Below are 23,333 nucleotides of genomic sequence, written 5' to 3'. Positions count from 1 at the left end.
GTGAGAGATCTAACCACAGTTTGGAGCGTCCAAAAAGGGAAGCCACAATAGAAGCTCTAGAATCTGCCAAACAGCGGCTAGTAGCACTCTCGGCACGACTGAAGCGGTACACCAAAGAGCGAGATAACAAGAGAATGAACAAACTGTTCATCAATAATCCATCTAGAGTGTATTCCCAGTTCAAAGGTGAACTGGAGAGGCCAATGTCTGAGCCTCCCCGATCTAGCACTTCAAAGTTCTGGAAGGACATCTGGGAGAAAGAGACCACTCATAACACCACTGCAAATTGGCTGAAGAGGCTTAAAGAGAACCAACAACACACTGTGGCTCAGCAAGGACTCACCATCAGCAAAGATGACATTAAGTGCAGAGTGCAGCGTATGAAAAACTGGGCAGCACCTGGCCATGACATGATTCAAGCCTTCTGGTTAAAGAAATTGACATCACTTCACACTAGAATGGCTAAGCAGATGGAATACCTAATAGAACAAGGTGACCATCCAGAATGGCTGACCAAAGGACGAACTGTGCTTCTGATAAAAGATCCAAAGCAGGGGCCGATTCCCAAAAACTATCGACCAATAACGTGCTTGCCCACCACTTGGAAACTGCTCTCAGGAATAGTTACAGACAAACTGGAAGAGCACATGAGTCACTATATGACCAGTGCTCAGAAAGGAATTGGGCGCAACACCCGAGGAGCTAAACATCAGTTACTGGTGGATCGGACGGTCTGTCAAGACAGCAGGAGAAGGCAAACCAATCTTGCCATGGCTTGGATTGACTACAGAAAGGCCTATGACTCAATTCCCCATAGTTGGATACTTGAGTGCCTCAGTATGTACAATGTTCACCCTGCTCTTGTGGCATTCATCAAGATGTCAATGACCAAATGGAAGACGGAACTGGAGGCTAATGGCAAAAAGCTGGCGAGTGTACAAATTAAGCGAGGCATCTATCAAGGTGACTCCTTATCACCGCTGCTCTTCTGCATATGCCTAAACCCTCTAAGCAATATGCTGGAGGAGACTCAATATGGGTACCAGTTTAAGAGTGGCACCAAGATAAACCACCTCTTCTACATGGATGATATCAAGCTGTACGCTAACAAAGAAAGGGACATTGATTCGCTAATACACCTCACTCAGGTATACAGCAAGGACATCGGAATGACCTTCGGTATTGAGAAATGTGGAAGGCTAATTCTTAAGAAAGGCCATTCTATGCTCACAGATGGCCTAAGAATGCCAAATGGTACCATCAAAGATATAGAAGAAGGGTACAAGTACTTGGGGATTATGCAAAGCAACATCAACCACGAAGCCGAGGTACGTCACAAAGCCATTTCCGAATACAAGAAACGCCTTCGGCAGGTCTTACGGAGCCAGCTCAATGCCAAAAACCAAATCATGGCAATAAATACCTATGCACTGCCAGTAATAAGATATCCAGCAGGCATAATAAAGTGGACTGAGGAAGCCATCAAAGAAACAGATATAGCAACTCGTAAACTACTGACCATGCATGGAGCACTCCACCCAAAATCTGATACTATTAGATTGTATCTTGATAGGAAAGATGGCGGTAGGGGGCTCAAAAGTGTACAACAGACAGTGAAAGAGGAGGAGCGAAGCATCAAAGCATATGCAGCCTCCATGGCCATCTCAGATAATTTGCTAGCTGAATTTCAATCGGCTGCTCTCACAACGGACCTATGCCCTGATGATGAGGAAATTGACTGGCATACGAAACCTTTTCATGGGGCTTACCACCAACAAATATCTAAGGTTGGCGATCTTCACCAGACATATATGTGGCTGAACAAAGGAAACCTAACGGCCAATACAGAGTCGCTAATCATGGCAGCCCAGGAGCAAGTGCTCCCAACAAGGCAACTCCAAACGAAAATCTATCACACTAGAGACGATCCTAGATGCAGACTGTGCAAAGATGCACCTGAGACCATCCAACACATCATCAGTGGATGCAGACAGCTAGCAGGGAACGCATACACTGAGCGGCATAATCATGTCGCAGGTATTGTGTATAGAAGTCTATGTGATGAGTATGGCCTTAATAAACCACAACACTGGTGGGAAGCTCCTGGTAAGGTCAATGAAAATGACCGCGCTAAGATCCTCTGGGACTTCTACATCCAAACTGACAAGCATGTCCTAGCAAACCAACCAGATATAGTGGTGGTAGACAAGGAGAACAAGAGGGCTACTATAATAGATATAGCAGTACCCAATGACTACAATATAGCCAGCAAAGAAAAAGAAAAGGTAGAAAAATTTCTCCCTCTTGGAGAAGAAATTGAAAAATGCTGGAATGTAAGAACAACCGTAATCCCAGTAGTGATTGGGGCACTGGGCGCAATAACACCGGCGCATAAAATGTGGCTTGCCCAAATACCAACAACAATCAACTCAGGTGAGTTGCAGAAAAGTGCGCTATTGGGAACAGCTAAGATCTTGAGACGAGTGCTCAAACTCCCAGATCTCTGGTAGGAGACCCGAGTTAGAGCAGAATTTACCACCCATACGGGGTATCCGGGGTGAGGAAACAATTTTTTTTTTTTATATATAAGTACAAAGACGGAAAAAGATTTTAGCAACAGTTAATGACTAACGTTGAGTAAGTTTATGAGTAACGTCTTTGTACTTATACAGGCTCGGTGGACCACTTTGAGCACTATATCAGTGAAGTCTCAACCATTATCTGTATATATATATATATATATATATATATATATATATATATATATATATATATATATATATATATATATATATATATATATATATATAGAACTATATTTCCCAACTAGGAGGCTTCTATCAATATATAATCCATGTTAGGAGGCTCTGAAAAATTAGGAGGCGTCCAGGGAGCCTCCTAATTCTAGCAGTGCTTATAGTGCTTAACAACCCTATAGAAGTATTTTAAACATGATTCCCATAATCGCCTTATATATCTATATTCATATATATGGAAAAGAGGAGACAACTCCAACAAAAATGTGTAATTTTCTATCAATAAATGATAAACCCTAGGAGGCTCTTATATATGGAACTAGGAGGCATATATCAATTTTAAAACATTCTTACTTTTAACTGTTTTGGTATCGTTTCAGTTAATAGCACAATCTATTTAAAAACATATTGCAATAAGTTTATGACTAAGCATCAGCAAATACAAAGAATTAGCAGCTATGTCGGATACAGTCAGTTTTGCTAATATTCATGATAGCTTTATTAGATTTGAGAAATAAAGTTGTATATTAACAAACTACAATACATTACAATTTATTTGCTGACCCTCTTTACAGTTTTCAAGACTGCCATTTAAGCACTCCCTTTTTTGCAAGGTTTCTCATTGATCTGCTCTTTTTTGTGAAAATTCACAATAATTGCACATTATGGTTTCAACTGATGTTTAAGCATGGCTGTAGTAAAAGTTTAAATAAGTCTATAATCAGTACAATTCATATTTTCGATGCCGTTGCATCCAGCCACAAAATAAATATTTTTTTGAAACTTTGCATCCAAACGCAATACCTGAGAGATGGTTTTTTAGTCAAAGAATTGATTTTTTAAATTTATAAGTAAAGTGGCAAAAGTATAACCACAGTATATAACAGCTAGAGAGATGTGGCTGTTATAATGTTGCTGTGGCTGTTAGGACTATTAGTTCTTCACCCATGTAGTCTACTAGAGCTTGGTAGCAGCAGAATGACTACATGTAAGGGAGCAAGTCACATTCGGTAAGTTGTTCATGTTATTTTAGTCAATTTACAGTTCATTTACTTGAAACATACAGTTGTAGAAAAGCAGTATAAATTTTATTTAATATTGAAATAGGACTAGCGTGAAAAAAGTATGTTTCAATTATTATAATTTTTAAGGAATGTAGCACAGAACACGTTTGATATATTTTTTACATCCGTTTATGTCATCCAACTGCTGATATTGTTCTGCATAGAAAAGTCAAGAAAGGTCAGCATTATATTACCAAAAAGGAAAAAATCAAAACTTTTTGTAAAGTCCTAATTTTTGACTTTATTATTGTTATACGAATGTTCAGTTTTGTAACATCAACACAGACACGCCAGCTGACAATTAATAGTTATTTTAGTGAATCAGTTAATTCTCCAACTTTAATCTATTTTCAGTTATTATTATTATAATTTTTGATGTTTTTTATAATGATAAGTAACGTTATTAATGTGGTTCTACCAACAGTCAAAACTGTTAATAGAATAACATGATCATAAAGTAATTGTATTATTGTTATCATGAATAGTGAGAGTTTGCGTATTTCAGTTATGATTTTGTAAGTAATAGTAGTACATGCATAGTAGGCATAAGCAAGTAAGTGGGTATATGCAGCCTTTGAATTTTGAAACTTTTAGTATTTAGTTTGAATCTTGTGTAGTAATTGTGTAGTAATTAAGAGCTTAGCTGTCTTATAGAGCTTCAGTAGTAGGAGGCAGACATTCAAGTTTGCCAAAAAAAACCTAACCAGTGAACTAAAATGTGTATTTTGCATTCATTTTGGTTTGTATATCTGTTTATGCTACTTGAATTATCTTTTCATTTTTGTAGAAACTTGGTAAGCATTATTGCCAAGATGGCATATTTATCAGATGGCAGAGAGTATTAGACAAAGTTGGATGTTCTTTTCTAGAAAAGGTATGTTGCTAATTACACGTTGGTTTGCATAAAAAATATGTCAAAACAATCAAGGTTTCATCTACCGAAATTTATAATATTTTTTAACATATACATAATTATAGATTACAAACTATAAAACATTATATCAGTAAGGTTGTATTTTGAAATGTAGTAAAGTTTGACGTTTTGGCAAAGTCACTATGATAAGCAAAACTTTAAATTCACCAACACAAAATATACTGTACAAAGTTTTACTGTAACTAGCAAATGTATACCTGACGTAAGAATGTAACAGCATGCCCAAAAGTAGTTTTTCTTTGTATAGTTGCAAATAATCAATGACGCTTTAGTTATAGATAACTGCTGGATGAGAAGCATTGATGGCCCACTGACACCAAAGACTGATTTGCAGACATCAAATTAAAGGTATGCGATATTGCAATAAGTTGCTGTAAAATAGCACATTATACACGCGAGCCAAAAATTAGTGTAATAATTTGATATAGCCATAGCTTCAGTAAGAAAAGTGGTTAATTTTTACAGGCATTGTATTATTTAAACGCATACATAAACCATTATGCCACTTTTGTGTTCTATTCATCTATTATTGGCAGATTACATAATATAAATAGCGCAAACCAATCAAAGGAATGTAGCATAGCAAAGAGATTTAGTATTGCTCTTCTTAGTCTTTATGAGTCGTGGTTGCAATTGCTGAGCAATTGCATAATTATATAAAATGAATAGTTTTCCATGGTTACTCATTACCACTTTTAGTTACTCAGTCAACACTGAGAGTAATTATCAGATTTGAGATATCATGTTTAGAGGCAGGAGATTGACAAATATTTTGTTGGTTTTTACTCTTACCCTACCGTATGCGAATTTATGCTAAATCTATCAGCAACTGCCACATGCACATTTTTGCGAATTTTCCAACAATTGCGTGGTCACCTAATTTTATTATCCATTAAAAACATAACGGATGATTTTAAAACTTTGATGGTATTGTCAGTGTGGTTCGAATATTTCTCTAATAGATTAGTCTAAGATAACCAAACAGTTTCAAATTTTTTTTTGAGAATTTCCAAAATAAAAATGGACATTTTTTGTGTAAGTTTTGTTAAGTATCGCGCAAGTCAGAAAACATATAATTACTTACATGTATGTTGATGACACTATAGTCAATTCAAATTCAGATTTTTGTGATTACACAGATAATTAAATTAGCAGCAGTGACTCTGATGATAGTAAAAATAATAGTTTTTTAAGTGTAAGGGACATTGTAGAGCATCGTTTTAGCTTCGTAGCGATTGTAGCTTCACATAGCTTTAGCAATGCACAAAGTGAAGGTACATCGATTTTTGCATAGCACTATATGTTAACATTTTAGCAAAATAAAATATATTACAAAAAGTTTATAGATAAACTTTGAAGTTGAAACAAAATAGTATACATGCTTCATGTACATATCATGAAGCTAAATTGGCAATTTTCGATGAAATGGCTGGCGGTAGGCCGGTAGCTTAGTTTGTACATGGGTGGCAGTAAAAGGGTAAAGCTATAAAAGAATTAGAGATACAAGTGTATGTATTTCCTTTTGAATGATTTAGTGAACATTGATGATTCAAGACAATGAGTTTGGCGAATGATATATATATATAAGATGCTGCTGAAGTTGCGCAATTCAACTCATGGCTTTTAATTATTACCTCAAAATGTTGAAAACACGCGATAGGAAGGGCCAGAACACTACTAAAACTCATAGTTACTCAAACCTGAAATACAGTAGGTTTTATACAAATTGCTGTACAATAACAAAACTGCAAAACTATTGGTTAAAATATAAATAGCAATATATATTATTATTTTTGGCCTTCAGTATCGGGCAGCATGTATGCAGTTTGTTATCTGATGTTAACAAAAGTTTTACTAATAAGCTACATAATTTGCTCAATTATTTGTGTCAACTTGAAAATTTAAAACAAATGTAGTGTTAGCACTTTTAGAATATACTACAAACAACGCAGAGGAACTTTTTGTGGCATATGACTTGAATTTAAAAGTTCTCTGAAAATGCAACTTGTATTTGCCCATTTTAATACTTTAAAATGTCAAAGGGAGCTCATAATGAAAGCAACTTTAATATAATTTCAAGATGCTCAAAGCGGTACGGATGTTATGTTGACAAACATTAAAAGGTCACTCTGTACTATGGCTAGTAAGTATTTACATGTATTTAGATTTTGCATTGATGCTTTCAATTAGGTAGTGTAGGAAATCTATTTACATTAGCTAAATTACCAGCATGTGCAATACCCAGCTTTGTTTCCTATCCATCCCAAACATTTTGCCAATGCTTATAATAATTCATTGCTCTTTTCAAATCTCATTTCTGAACCAAAGGTAGTTTTAGCAGTATAAGAACATATACTTCTCTTCTTATGGGTCTACTCACTTTTCTGTAGCAGCAAAGGCCATTGTTTTTAAAAGGTCTGTAAGAATTGTATTACTTATTTTGACTTCCATTGGTGCTCGTAGCAAATATAATTTCAGTACAATTTGCATCAATAAAGTTATTATTACTTGTTTGTAAAGTATTTGGAGCAAAACAATATTTTATGTGCACAGCAAACATTTTTGCTGCAAGCTTACCAAAACATAATAAAACGTTTATTTTTATGTTACATTTTAATTAAACATCATGTTCTATTCAGTTATTGCTGTCAGTACTATGCAGTTATTGCTGTCAATGTTCTTTGTGCATTCTTGGCACACTTTTATGTTAAACTTCCAATGCATCAAACACTTTAGAAATAAAGTGTCCAAACAAGGATGCATAACATGAGATTTGTCACTGGCTTGTTTTGACCTATATCTAGCACTCTTTAGCCAAAGGTGTCTAGCTTTACTAAAATATTTGGTAGTGAAATTGTACATAAATTCATTGCCTGCATACACATCAATCATGATGCCTATGCTCTTATTATGTGTGTTCTACTATTGCCTGCTTGGCTAATTCACTTTCTACTTCTCAATAGCCTCAGCCTCCGAATGAAAGCTATTGTTGTTATTCCTATTCTTTGTAACTTTATAATGAAGGAGGTTGTGGTTGGGCAGCTCATTTGCTTTTCACTCTATTAGAAATATTGCAGCACAAGTATAACTGCAGTAATAAAATCTTCACATAATTGCATAATGTGGTCTTATTCTCCAAGGTCTTCTCACTAGCAGAAATGACCTATGTACTTATGCAATTGTGGTTTGTGCTTAAAGTGACTCATTCTCCTAATGTGGCATGGCTTGCTATCTTCTTGCATGCTAGTCAATTGATTAAATAGATTGTAAGAAACAAGCCAACCTCTCATTCCTACACAACCTAAAGACTTATCACATAAGTTCAACCTTATAGCGAGATTGTAGCCGCTAAACATTTTGCTTTTTTCACGCGTCTAGCCATTTAGGGTTTTGCAGCAGCAGAAGAACAGACTAATCATGTCACAATTGGTATATTTGTTTGTCACAATTGTTTTATATTACTTTTGCCAATTTTGTCAATGAATTAATTGTACCATATTATGGTGAAAAGGCATCATGAAAAAGTATTTTACTTCGCCTCAATACCAATGCAAAAGGTTAGACCGGTAGTGGCCATTTTTGACCTTTAGGGCGAGCCACTTTAAATACTATATCTAAGCCACTTACTCATGTCATCAAATTGCGACGGCAAACAACAATGCATAGGTTTTCGCAGCTAATTTGGATTTGGATTTTACTGCCTTAATTGCAAGATCGTAATATTGTCAAGTTAAAAAGGTCAAGAAACCCCATCTTTATAATGCTAAAAGAATGAAATTATTACTAATTTTCATAAAATGATAACTTTGTAATTATACACAAGGGTAGCTTTGTGAGATTAACCGACACACATTAAAATAGTTATGGTAACATATAGCACAGTAGCCAGCAATTGATGAATATCTGTGACTCTGTCGATGCTTCTAACTTTTGTAACTTTTTAAAAAGCATTAAAATAGTTATGGATGCTTTTTATTCTGATTAGTAGTGTTAGCTGATTGATAGCACCAAACAGGCAGAATTATTAGTAGCCTATACTATACTGCCCTGAGCAAGCAAAACGCTGTATCTTGATATTTGTAAATTGTTCAGCACAAGCACAAACGCGTTTTGGTCAAGCCTGGCATCAGTATTAGCAGTATTTTAGTTGTTTTTTTATTTATTATTGTGAGATATCCAACAATCTTTACTGAATTTTTTTTCGTGAAACTCTAAAATCAAAGGAGTTATTTCACTTAGGGCATTTTTTTTGCTTAAATTGACAATTTACTAAGCTGGCACTAGGCAATCAAAACGCCCTATCACTGCAGATGGGCCTTTTGATTGCATAATTGGACTGGTTTCTCATTGTTAGTTTGCCACAAGACCATTTGCCATGACTGGATTATCAAAGGATTACAAGTTTAAATTCTGATATTAACCCTCAATTAGTCAACAAAATGATATATGTTGCAATTCCTATTACTCATCCAGTCAACACATGGATTAAAACCCTGTAATAGCCATATTTAGCTCAAAAGTTAAGAGATGATCAAAGATCTAGGTATCCTTTAAACCAGATGTCATGAAATGAAAGGAATAAGTAAAATAGTAGTTTAAAAAAGATCAAACGCTTTTATTAAAAATAATTTAAAGCAAACAACTGAGTGCAATAATGTCAGTATTTTAAAAAAGCAAAACCTTCCAATGGACATGTAATTAAAACAAATTTTTCATCAAATCTCTGAGTCGGATCTTTAAATCGAGACTTTTGTCACTTAGATATCGTCTTGTCATAATAAATATATTATGATAAAAAATATAGCAATAAGATTGAGCACTTAGAAGTGCACTAGTTGGTATGAGCTGCCTTGAAACAACCAAATATATATGCTTCAGTTTCGCTTCCCTTTGTTTATATACTCTTTGATTACATAATGCTGCTCGTAATGTCCAACTTTGTGTATGTTCAGGCCAATCAAAACGCTGTATCTGCAGATAGAGCGCTTTGATTGCCACTTTATGTGTGGTAAATGTGGATAGGGCGTTTTGCACATTGTGAAAAGTGCTATTTCTGGTGGTCTCAGATATATGAAATTTCGAGACATGTTAGATCTCAACCTAAATTACATATAAGCACAAAAAAGTGAATTTTGAAAAACTTTTCAGATAGGGCGTTTTGCTTGCTTAGGGCAGTATAAAGTTATGATAATGTATTATTTTCATTGTAATTAACAAGTTGATGCATTTTAGTCGTAATTTGATACGGATTTAAACTAGAGGCTGAGTCATAAGTAAGTGACTGGAGTAAATGAAATCCTTTAAATTGTTGAAGCTTTAAAATCTATGTTTCAATTTTGTAGAAGAATATCGCATGAGATAAAATATTACAGCTTCATAGAATTTTAGTAATGGGAGGTAGGGACACCGGTTTGCTGAAAAACCTAAAAACAACAGGCATCTTTTGCATCACTTTTTAATCTGCATAACATCTGTTTGGGCTATTAAAATTGTTTTGCTTATTTTGGTAGAAACCTGGTCACCGCATCCAAGCACTATATCCACCAGATGGAAAATGGTACGAAGCACAGCTGGACGCTTTCTTGAAGGGGGTATGTTGCTGATTAACGGTTAGTTTCCACAAGAGTGTGCCACATTAATAAAAGTTTTATTTCAAAAAATTTATAAGAAATAATATTACTATAAAATCTATGTTTGAATGCCATGGCACTGCATTTTTTAACCCTTCCAATTATAGTGGCAAAAATTGTCGATTGTGCTTCATAATATATGTTCAATCTTTATTAGCTTCAACTCTATCTAAAACCTTTTTGTTATAGATTTTATTTTTCCAACACGTTAAAAAATAGTACTATTCAAAAAACTTAATGCATTCCTACTTCGTGCATTGCTAATGCTATGTGAAGCTACGATCCCTTCGAATCTCAAAAAACAATGCTCTACCATGTTCCTTACTCTTACAAAAACTATTACTTTGACCACCATTGGAGTCACTATTGGAGCTGCTACTTTAATTACATGTGTAATCACTAAAATCTTAATCCGTCAGTCATCAACAATCATCAATAATATTATCAACATAAGTAATTATCTGTTTTCAATTCTGGATGTACTTGCGAAAGCTATAATAGCACTAAATATTTCGAAAATCAGAAAGAACAAATGTTTCTTTTTATGTTAAAAGTCCTAAACAAAAATTTAAAATTACTTCGTGAGTTTAGGGTAATTTTACAGGGAAACTTTTGGACAACACTGTCAATACCATAAAAAGTCTTAAAGACTGTTAGTTATGTTGTCAACGAATAATAAAATTAAGTTACTACGCAATTGCCAGGAAATTCGCAACATGCACATATGCCGGTCGTCCATTGATTTCGCCTAAATGCGCATGCAGCGGTGAAAGGGTTAATAAAATATTATGGAATCTCTAATTGAATCCCCATTCATTTAAACGCCCCTCTACTAGACCTGTACTATAATAGATGACGGTTAAAGATAGAACGCCGCCGTTCAAGTGAACGTTACTTCTTTTGAAAAAAACACATAAAAAACTATATAACACACAAACTAAGCTGTGATTCAGTGATAACATATACACTGGGCGTTGAGCTTGCAAAATACCATCGTTAACTGCTTATTCTAATGCTGTAGCATGTGCAAGAAATTTTAGCCTCAAATAGTAGTACAGATTTCATCATATTTGCTAAACCGTTTTTTCATATATGCCGAACTATCAAGGCCGCTTAAACAATAAAATTATTATCAGCCTGATAGAGTTATTAATTATTTCCACGGTGCTGCTTTCAAAGCTTTAACGAAAACACTGTAAAGCTTAGAAGGTAGAAAACTCGCTTCAATATGCATTGACAAAAGTATTAATTGCTATTGTTGTAACTGAGTCATTGTTAGTAAAAATTTGTCAACATTTTTCTATCCATCCTGTCCAAAATCGGATCCAAAGATCAAAGAATGTTGAAGTCGCAGTCAGCTGGATGTGGTTGTCAATTAAAGGGTGACACTCTAGTTTTCAACACTTCTAGAATAGCACTCGAATGAACATGGCCTTCAAATTAAGATTCTACCTTATGTCAATTTAGCTGTATTTCAGAATGTTATAATATTGAGTTTTGGGTCAAGGTTAAAATAGCAAGCATAACTTTGCAAATATTGACGCAACAAGATTTTAGTTTTAAATAAGGCTCTGCTTTCATATATTTGCAAATCACTAATGCATGAATTTAAAAAAAGAACCCAAGGGTATATTTCTCTTTGTGTAGTAGCATCTAATCAAAAATGCATTGATTTTAAATAAGTGCAGAGTGACATACATGGATTATCAACACCGAAGAGTGATTTTCAGACATCAGATTAAATGTGGGTGATGCTATGATAAGTGGCTTTAAACTAACACAATGTACTAGGGAACCAAGCGTGATTATTTTGCTGTAGCTCAAATGCAGTAGAAAAAATAAAGGTGTCTAACTTTTCAAGTATTTCAGTCAAATTCGTTGCCTACATAAATGCTGACAGTAGTCTTTGTGTTCTGCTGCTGTCAGGTTACAAAACATAGCTCTCCTAGTCAGAGGCATTTAGGTATCTAGAGCAATCTAGGCATTAGTGGTTTCAATGAACACCTGAACAATGGTGTTTAACCACATTGCTTGACCCCATAGGTCAAGTATTAGCCTAATTAATGACTCAATAAATAGCTACCCAGTCAGGTCACACTAAGCTTAGCAGCAATCGTTCTGAACACTGGCCATTGAGACTGCTCAATGAATGTTAATCCTGATAATTTCTCTAATAATTTGAAGCAAATAGAAATCCAAACTGCTCTATCGCATGCATGCAAGTGGCACATCATTTAGTTTCATAATTAGCTACTAAAGTAGTATATAGAAGTGGTCATCAAAGTACCTTCTACAGTATATGTGTGTTTTGAATAACAATACATTGGTTAAGTATTATATTACTAAATGAGAAATGACACTAACGAGCATTAATGTCCTAATTGTTCACTTGTATCTTAGAAACCATCAATTATGTTTTGACTTGCAGCACGTAAACCAGCTTATTTAACTTTTGAATGGAGCTGAGCAATGATATGTGATTCATCAAAGCCATAGCTTATCGGATTTTTATAAATGATAATTCACATTATTTACTATTTCAGTCAGCAGAAAACGGTAAAGTGCAGAGGAAATAGCAGAATTTGACAAGTACTAGACCAAAAAATCAGGCAAACTGCCAACAATATCAGTGTTGGATGCTAAACACTCAACGCTGCCTAAAAGAAGTGTTACAGTGATTCGGGCTCGAGCCAACAACTTGCTAAAGAAGGCTGCGAGAAAAAATGCCAGCTGAATTTTTTATGTTGTTGAACCTTCTTATTATCATTGCGTTGTATTTGTCAATAAATGTGCTCTTTTTGAAGACTAAAAGAGACCAACTCCGCAGTAATGCACTTGTATAGTTATTTTGTATCAAGCAGTCTTAGCTATTATTTTATGTACAGAAAATGTGCAGAAAACAATGACTATGATAGATAATACAATACCGACAATAGATATTATCTGTTGTACTGCACTGTACACTATGATGTATTATTCAAGAAACAAGCTCTAAGATAAATTATAATAATTCTTTTAAAGAAAAACCAAATATAAGGAAATATGCCGCAGCAGCCAGTCTACTGACAACTTACTGTCAAACCGACAAGCCCAAAAAATTACTTAGAACGCTGTGCTTGACTAAAAACAATCAGAAATTCACTACACAATGAGAAATATATCTTTTTGGGTCATTTTCCAAATTTAAGTGAATGTGTCTGAGTAGAATGTTCTATCAATTTCTTGACAGTTCAGGGCATTATTATTACTGGTAAAATGTGAATAATAGCACTCAGTATTACTATTGATCAATAAAACCACCCAAAGTCAAGAGATCTAAAGTTAGAAAAAATTTGGTACTGTGCTGGGTCCAGCCCGACTGATCATTGCTAACAATAAATTGCAGTAAGAAAGAAGTTTTGAAAAGCGAAAATGCCCTCAAAATAGAATGTTATTGTATTTTTATTGGCTCTCTATGTGACATTAACTTTTTTCCCTGGGTTCTACATAGGCACAATGGGCTTGTTTGGAATCTACCCAATTTATGGTGCTGTGGTATTGCGCAGGTTTTGCAACCTGACACTCCATTCCCGAGTGGGGAAATGTTTTTACTTAACGTTTTAAGAGTGGCTTAAGATGAATAGAAAGACATTGCTGTTATTGTATGTTAGATTGAGTAACTAAGTATGTTGTGCAAGTAATTCATATTATTACTGTAGATAGTATGCACAGCAAGCAAAAATGTGTGTGTTTCATTTTAGCAATCACAGTAACTGAGTTGCGTCCATGCATTGTTACCAACTAATTTTTTTTAAGTTTTTGTATGCAGTGCAGCAGCGATATGTGACTGAATAAGAAACTATAACATAGACCATATTTACAAATATTGAGTTACATTATTCGTTTATATTAGTGAGCAGAAAGTTATGCAGCCTAAAAGAAAATTGAGAGTTCAAAAAGCCATGATCGGAAGATTGAGGAAAACTCCCAAAAATGCCAGAGCTGTATACTGTTAAAAGAAATTGGTGTTTGAAAATTATAATGATGACTTATGCCCGAGCCCACAACTTACTCAAGAAGCTGCAAAATTAAACTGGCAGCAGGGTCTTCTTGTTGTTGAGGCTTTTGTAATATCGCATTAAACTTGACGTCTGAATAAATTTACTCCGTTTGGTGACTAAGCAACGACCATTCTATGGTACTTGACTAGTTGAAATTTTTAGTATCAAGCATGGTGGCTGTTGTTGTTTTAAATACAAATTTATTGATTCCTATGTTAAAGTTTAACATACTATACAATAGGTAGGTTCTAACAACAATTATTGTTGTTTTATACAGATTGTTGTTTTATTGTACAGATTATAGCAGACTCTTAGTTGATCTATAAGTGATAGCAACATCCCAAAGTATATGTAAGCCATGGCACCTCTGCATTGATATGTAAGTTATAGCAACCTCCTAAATGATATATAAATAACAGCAGCTTCCTAATTACTATATAATTCATTGCAGCCTCCTAACTGATATATAAATAGTAGCTACCAACTATATAAAATTCAAATTATAGTAAACTCTTTTGTGATCTATAAGTCATAGCAACATCCTAAATTCTATGTAACCCATAGCAACCACTGCAATGATATGTAAGTTATAGCAACCTCTTAAATGATATATAAATAGCAGCAGCCACCTAGTTAATATATTATTCATAGCAGTCTCCTAACTGATATATAAATAGTACTGTAGCTACCAACTATATGAAATTCAAATTATAGCAAACTCTCAGGCGATCTATAAGTGATAGCAGCATCCCAAATTATATGTAACCCATAGCAGCCTCTGCAATGATATGTAAGTTATAGAAACCTCTTAAATGATATATAAATAGCAGCAGCCTCCTAATTAATATATAATTCATTGCAGCATCCTAACTGATATATAAATAGTAGCTACCAACTATATGAAATTCAAATTATAGCAAGGTCTTATGTGATCTATAAGTCATATCAGCATCCTAAAATCTATGTAACCCATAGCAACCTCTGCAATGATATGTAAGTTATCGCAACCTCCTAAATGATGTAAAAATAGCAGCAGCCTCATAATTTATATATAATTCATTGCAGCCTACTAAATGATATATAGATAATATCTATCAACTATGGAAAATTCAAATTATAGCAAGGTCTTAGGTGATCTATAAGTGATAGCAACATCCTAAATTATATGTAACCCATAGCAGCCTCTGCAATGATAGGTAAGTTATAGCAACCTCCTAAATGATATATAAATAGCAGCAGCCTCCTAATTAATATATAATTCATAGCAGCCTACTAACTGATATATAAATAATTGCTATCAACTATGGAAAATTCAAATTATAGCAAGGTCTTAGGTGATCTATAAGTGATAGCAACATCCTAAATTATATGTAACCCATAGCAGCCTCTGCAATGATAGGTAAGTTATAGCAACCTCCTAATTGATATATGAATAGCAGCAGCCTCCTAATTAATATATAATTCATTGCAGCCTCCTAACTGATATATAAATAGTACTGTAGCTACCAACTATATGAAATTCAAATTATAGCAGACTCTTAGTTGATCTATAAGTGATAGCAACATCCCAAATTATGTGTAACACATGGCACCTCTGCAATGATATGTGAGTTATAGCAACCTCTTAAATGATATATAAATAGCACCAGCTTTCTAAGTAATATATAATTCATTGCAGCCTCCTAACTGATATATAAATAGTAGCTACCAACTATATGAAATTCAAATTGTAGTAAACTCTTATGTGATCTATAAGTCATAGCAACATCCTAAATTCTATGTAACTCATAGCAACCTCTGCAATGATATGTAAAATATAGCAACCTCCTAAAGGATATATAAATATCAGCAGCCTCCTAATTAATATATAATCTATAGCAGCCTCCTAACTGATATATAAATAATAGCTATCAACTATGGAAAATTCAAATTATAGCAAGGTCTTAGGTGATCTATAAGTGACAGCATCATCCTAAATCATATGTAACTCATACCATCCTCTGCAATGATATGTAAGTTATAGCAACCTCCTAAATGATATATAAATATCTGCAGCCTCCTAATTAATATATAATTCATAGCAGCCTACTAACTGATATATAAATAACTGCTATCAACTATGGAAAATTCAAATTATAGCAAGGTCTTAGGTGATCTATAAGTCATAGCAACATCCTAAATTCTATGTAACCCATAGCAACCTTTGCAATAATATGTAAGTTATAGCAACCTCCTAAATGATATATAAATAGCAACAGCCTCCTAATTAATATATAATTCATAGCAGCCTACTAACTGATATATAAATAATTGCTATCAACTATGGAATATTCAAATTATAGCAAGGTCTTAGGTGATCTATAAGTGATAGCAACATCCTAAACTATATGTAACTCATAGCAGCATCTGCAATGATATGTAAGTTCTAGCAACCTCCTAAACAATATATAAATATCAGCAGCCTCCTAATTAATATATAATTCAAAGCAGCCTCCTAACTGATATATAAATAATAGCTATCAACTATGGAAAATTCAAAATATAGCAAGGTCTTAGGTGATCTATAAGTGATAGCATCATCCTAAATTATATGTAACTTATAGCAGCCTCTGCAATGATATGTAAGTTATAGCAACCTCCTAAATGATATATAAATATCAGCAGCCTCCTAATTAATATATAATCCATAGCAGCCTCCTAACTCATATATAAATAATAGCTATCAACTATGGAAAATTCAAATTATAGCAAGGTCTTAGGTGATCTATAAGTGATAGCGTCATCCTAAATTATATGTAACTCATAGCAGCTTCTGCAATGATATGTAAGTTATAGCAACCTCCTAAATGATATATAAATATCAGCAGCCTCCTAATTAATATATAATCGATAGCAGCCTCCTAACTGATATATAAATAATAGCTATCAACTATGGAAAATTCAAATTATAGCAAGGTCTTAGGTGATCTATAAGTGATAGCAACATCCTAAAATATATGTAACTCATAGCAGCCTCTGCAATGATATGTAAGTTATAGCAACCTCCTAAATGATATATAAATATCAGCTGCCTCCTAATTAATATATAATCCATAGCAGCCTCTTAACTGATATATAGATAATTGCTACCAACTATGTGAAATTCAAATTATATCAATTTCTCAAATGATCTATAAGTTATAGCAACATACTTTATTATATGTAAATCAGAGCAGCTTCTAAAAGAAACAAGTTATAGCAAACTCCTAAATGGTATAAGTTACGGCATCTTACTAAAGGGTATGTAAGCTATGCCATGCTATGTAATGTTTCCATTGTAACTATTACATAAGTTACAAATGGTAACATTCTAATTTATGTGTAATTTGTAGCAATCTGATAACTGGTAATCATTATTTTTGCTTACTCATTGAGGTATGAATTATTTTACCTTCAAATTGATATGTAATTTACAACAACCATCTAGACATTCTCCAAGTTTTGACAGTTTTTCTAGTATGCATATATACAAAGTATGATAAGGCAATGAATATATATTGTATGATACCATATTCTCCTAAAATTTCCATAAAAATATATAATAATTAGGAGGTGAATAAATATATATATATCTACAATGTAGATAAATTAGACCATATAGGAGGCCTACCCATATATATTTGCGTTAACTCCTAATCCCTTATATTCCGCAACCTCCTAACTGGTATATATTTATTCAACTCCTAACTCGGAAATATGGGTATATATATATGTATATATATATATATATATATATATAATAGATAAGTTGTCAGGCCTACTGCTAACAGCACTCTACGCTCTAAAAAGTGCGGAGTGTTATAACTAACTAGAGTGTGGAATAGGTTAATTTTACTTATCTTTGTTCCAGATTGATGTTTTATTCTGGGGTCACGACAGGTCTGTTCAGAACAGACCTGTCGTGACCCCAGAACAAAACATCAATCTGGAACAAAGATAAGTAAAATTAACCTATTCCACACTCTAGTTAGTTATATATATATATATATATATATATGTATATATATATATATATATATAACTAACTAGAGTAGTTAGTTAGTATAACTAACTAGAGATTTATATATATATATGTATATATAAATATATATATATATATAAACTATAAATTCCTAAGAATTATGAGCTAGTATTACTAAAATTAGAGTGCTCAACAATATATTGGAGCAGCTATATACTAATAAATTATTTAAAAGCAATACTTATCTTTTTTTCTCAGCTACTGTCAGTTTCATGATATTCTCATTCATCAGGCTGTGTTGAAATAAACAAGATGGTGACTAATCTCTTCTTGGCTATTTTTCCCTCCCTTAGTTCTGATTGTTTAATTTCCTCTTCTTCTGATTGGCTGTTGGTTAGTAGCTACAAAATGAGAGAGAAGATAACTTCTGGAATGACGACAGGTTGAGACTAATTCAGATTTTTTATTAAGTGTTGCTAAGTCAGGTCTATTAATGATGTAGTATTTTTCTGTCAAACATAGGTTGCACCTTTTGCCGGAGTTGTTGTAGGGTTTTGTTTGTTTTAGTACAGTCCAGTCTAGTTTGTAGTTAATGTCTTCGTCTTTCAGTTTCCAAATGTGTTTGCTTAGTTCAGTTGCGTTTCGCTTGGTGCTGTTTTTGATACTAGTTTTGTGGTTACTATATCGTGTTTTAAAGTCAGTTTCACAAAGTCCTATGTATGATTCAGTAGTGTTGTTGTCTAGTCGTGTCACTTTGGCTTGGTATATCACACTTTTTTGCAGGCAGTTTTCATTAAGTGGGCATTCACTTTTGACTCGGCAGTTACAATTTTTGTCATTTACTGGAGTTTCATTGCTTTTACCAAGGATTTTTTTGTTGTGTGCATCAATTTTACTCTTCATGTTGGGCATTGTGGAATAGCTGATTTTTACTGTGTTCTTGTTGAATATTTTGCCTAGTGGGTTCCTTTTGTCAAAGCAATTGTTTACAATTTTCAAGAACTTTTTGCCAATGTTAGTTTGTACATTGCTGTTATATGGTGGGTTGTACCATATTACTTTTCGTTGCCTGTTACGTTTTTAAGTTGTGGTTTCGGGTTTGTATTTTAGCCTGTACTTGTAGTTGCTGTCATTTAGTGCTTGTTGGTATGGTGTTTTTGATTGCTCAAATATATGTTTGTTAGCAGAGAGTCGAGAGAGTCTTTTGTTGACGTTTTCTGGTAAGTTTTTAATGATGTTATGGGGGTGGTTACTTTGGGCATGAACATATTGTATGTTGTTGTGGGGTTTAGTGTATGGGCTGTGTGTACCACTGTTTAGGTATAGGGTTACATCTAAGAAATTGATGATTTTTTGGTTAGCTTCAATAGTGATTTTTAGTTTGTTCTGTTTGAATGTTTTGCATATTTGCTTCTTCATGTTTTCAATGCTGCGAGGTGTGCCATCGCAGATTGCAAGCCCGTCATCACGATAGAGTCCAGTGTTGCATTTGAGCTCGTCTGGAAGTAAAGAAAGTAAGTAAGTCCCTACAAGTTCACAAGTCTCAGCTCCGTCATAGCTTCCCATAGTCACGTCGAACATGCTAGCATTGTCTTTTTTTTCCAAGGTTCTTGTCCATATGTCAAGTATGCGTTTTTTGTGTGAATGATTATTTGTTCTTCATTGTCAGTAATGGTAGTATATTGTCGAGCAAAACGTATTGCATTAGTTAGTAGTTCCTGAGTTATTGAAGGGTAAAATTCACAGACGTCAAAGGAGATGAATGAGTAATTTTGCTTGTTAGTAATGTTTTTGAACCATTCTATCACTTCTGTTGTGCTTCTCCATAAAGTCGCATGGGTTTTAGTTCGCAGTGTTTTGTTTATTTTCTCAAGTATGTGCTTACTAACTTTTCCAAGTTCTGGTTTAGTAGGGTTTTAGTAGGGAAATTTAGTGAACTAATTTCTCGATTCACTGATTTCATTTTACAAGTTGAGCACTCTTGTATAGCTAAAATGGATTGTTTTAATTTGCAGTACTCTATGAAGAATATCCCTGTAGCTAATGTATGTGAATACAAAACTAGACTGATTGAAATGACTGAGAAGCTAATTAAGAGAATGCGATGGAAAGCCTACTTTTACCTTAACCCCAACACTAAACCTAAGACTCAAGAAGCTTTTGGATTTAATTCAAGAAAAACTGCCCCTACTATAAAAGAAATGACTGACTTTGAAGAAGAAATGGCCAACTTAATACATGACTTAAGCCTAAAAAAAACAACAAAAACCACTTTCAAACTAAGCTCACTTTAGACTTAAAAACAATCAACAAAGAAAACAACATACTAGTGAAAGCTGACAAGACGACCAACTATTACAAAATAACCCCAGACAATTATAACAAGGCACTACATAACAACATTACAATAAATTACAAAAAGGCTGACAATGACTCCATAAATAAAATAACTGCTAATGACCAACAAATTGCCCATCAACTAGAACTTGGCGACCGCATTGAACAAACCGCTCGAAGAGATACCTTTATCACTATAAAAGACCACAAACCCAATTTTCCCAACAACCCTACTCACAGACTAATCAACCCTACTAAACCAGAACTTGGAAAAGTTAGTAAGCACATACTTGAGAAAATAAACAAAACACTGCGAACTAAAACTCATGCGACTTTATGGAGAAGCACAACAGAAGTGATAGAATGGTTCAAAAACATTACTAACAAGCAAAATTACTCATTCATCTCCTTTGACGTCTGTGAATTTTACCCTTCAATAACTCAGGAACTACTAACTAATGCAATACGTTTTGCTCGACAATATACTACCATTACTGACAATGAAGAACAAATAATCATTCACACAAAAAATGCATACTTGACATATGGACAAGAACCTTGGAGAAAAAAGACAATGCTAGCATGTTCGACGTGACTATGGGAAGCTATGACGGAGCTGAGACTTGTGAACTTGTAGGGACTTACTTACTTTCTTTACGTCCAGACGAGCTCAAATGCAACACTGGACTCTATCGTGATGACGGGCTTGCAATCTGCGATGGCACACCTCGCAGCATTGAAAACATGAAGAAGCAAATATGCAAAACATTCAAACAGAACAAGCTAAAAATCACTATTGAAGCTAACCAAAAAATCATCAATTTCTTAGATGTAACCCTATACCTAAACAGTGGTACACACAGCCCATACACTAGACCCAACAACAACATACAATATGTTCATGCCCAAAGTAACCACCCCCATAACATCATTAAAAACTTACCAGAAAACGTCAACAAAAGACTCTCTCGACTCTCTGCTAACAAACATATATTTGAGCAATCAAAAACACCATACCAACAAGTACTAAATGACAGCAACTACAAGTACAGGCTAAAATACAAACTAGAAACCACAACTAAAAACGTAACAGGCAACGAAAAGTAATATGGTACAACCCACCATATAACAGCAATGTACAGACTAACATGGGCAAAAAGTTCTTGAAAATTGTAAACAAATGCTTTGACAAAAAGAACCCACTAGGCAAAGTATTCAACAAGAACACAGTAAAAATCAGCTATTCCACAATGCCCAACATGAAGAGTAAAATTGATGCACACAACAACAAAAAGTCCTTCGTAAAAGCAATGAAACTCTTGTAAATGACAAAAATTGTAACTGCCGAGTCAAAAGTGAATGCCCACTTAATGAAAACTGCCTGCAAAAAAGTGTGATATACCAAGCCAAAGTGACACGACTAGACAACAACACTACTGAATCATACATAGGACTTTGTGAAACTGACTTTAAAACACGATATAGTAACCACAAAACTAGTATCAAAAACAGCACCAAGCGAAACGCAACTGAACTAAGCAAACACATTTGGAAACTGAAAGACCAAGACATTAACTACAAACTAGACTGGACTGTACTAAAACAAACAAAACCCTACAACAACTCCAGCAAAAGGTGCAACATATGTTTGACAGAAAAATAATACATCATTAATAGACCTGACTTAGCAACACTTAATAAAAAATCTGAATTAGTCTCAACCTGTCGTCATTCCAGAGGTTATCTTCTCTCTCACTTTGTAGCTACTAACCAACAGCCAATCAGAAGAAGAGGAAATTAAACAATAAGAACTAAGGGAGGAAAAAATAGCCAAGAAGAGATTAGTCACCATCTTGTTTATTTCAACACAGCCTGATGAATGAGAATATCATGAAACTGACAGTAGCTGAGAAAAAAAGATAAGTATTGCTTTTAAATAATTTATTAGTATATAGCCGCTCCAATATATTGTTGAGCACTCTAATTTTAGTAATACTAGCTCATAATTCTTAGGAATTTATAGTTTATATATATATATATTTATATATATATATTTATATATATATATTTATATATATATATATATATATATATATATATATATATATGGCAGGAAGTCAACTCTCATTGGTAATGGGATTTGTGTCCCTTGCCTAAGCTCTGAGCTGCACTGATGAGGCTTCAATAGCCGAAACAGTACTGTCTGTAGCATGAGTATATGCTCCCGAACTTTGGTTTGGTTGAGCACTCTGTGAGAGGTGCAGCACTATTAGCCTTTGTGCAAAGCTCATCACTTTTGTGATTTGAGCACTCTGGTGTCAGCACATTGACTTTCTTAAAGTCTGTGAGACAACCTAGTTGTTTCATGGCAGGAAGTCAACTCTCATTGGTAATGGGATTTGTGTCCCTTGCCTAAGCTCTGAGCTGCACTGATGAGGCTTCAATAGCCGAAACAGTACTGTCTGTAGCATGAGTATATGCTCCCGAACTTTGGTTTGGTTGAGCACTCTGTGAGAGGTGCGGCACTATTAGCCTTTGTGCAAAGCTCATCACTTTTGTGATTTGAGCACTC

This window comes from Watersipora subatra, chromosome 8 (assembly GCF_963576615.1).
Source record: "Watersipora subatra chromosome 8, tzWatSuba1.1, whole genome shotgun sequence".
Classification (NCBI taxonomy): domain Eukaryota; kingdom Metazoa; phylum Bryozoa; class Gymnolaemata; order Cheilostomatida; family Watersiporidae; genus Watersipora; species Watersipora subatra.
This window is presented reverse-complemented; position numbering follows the sequence as displayed.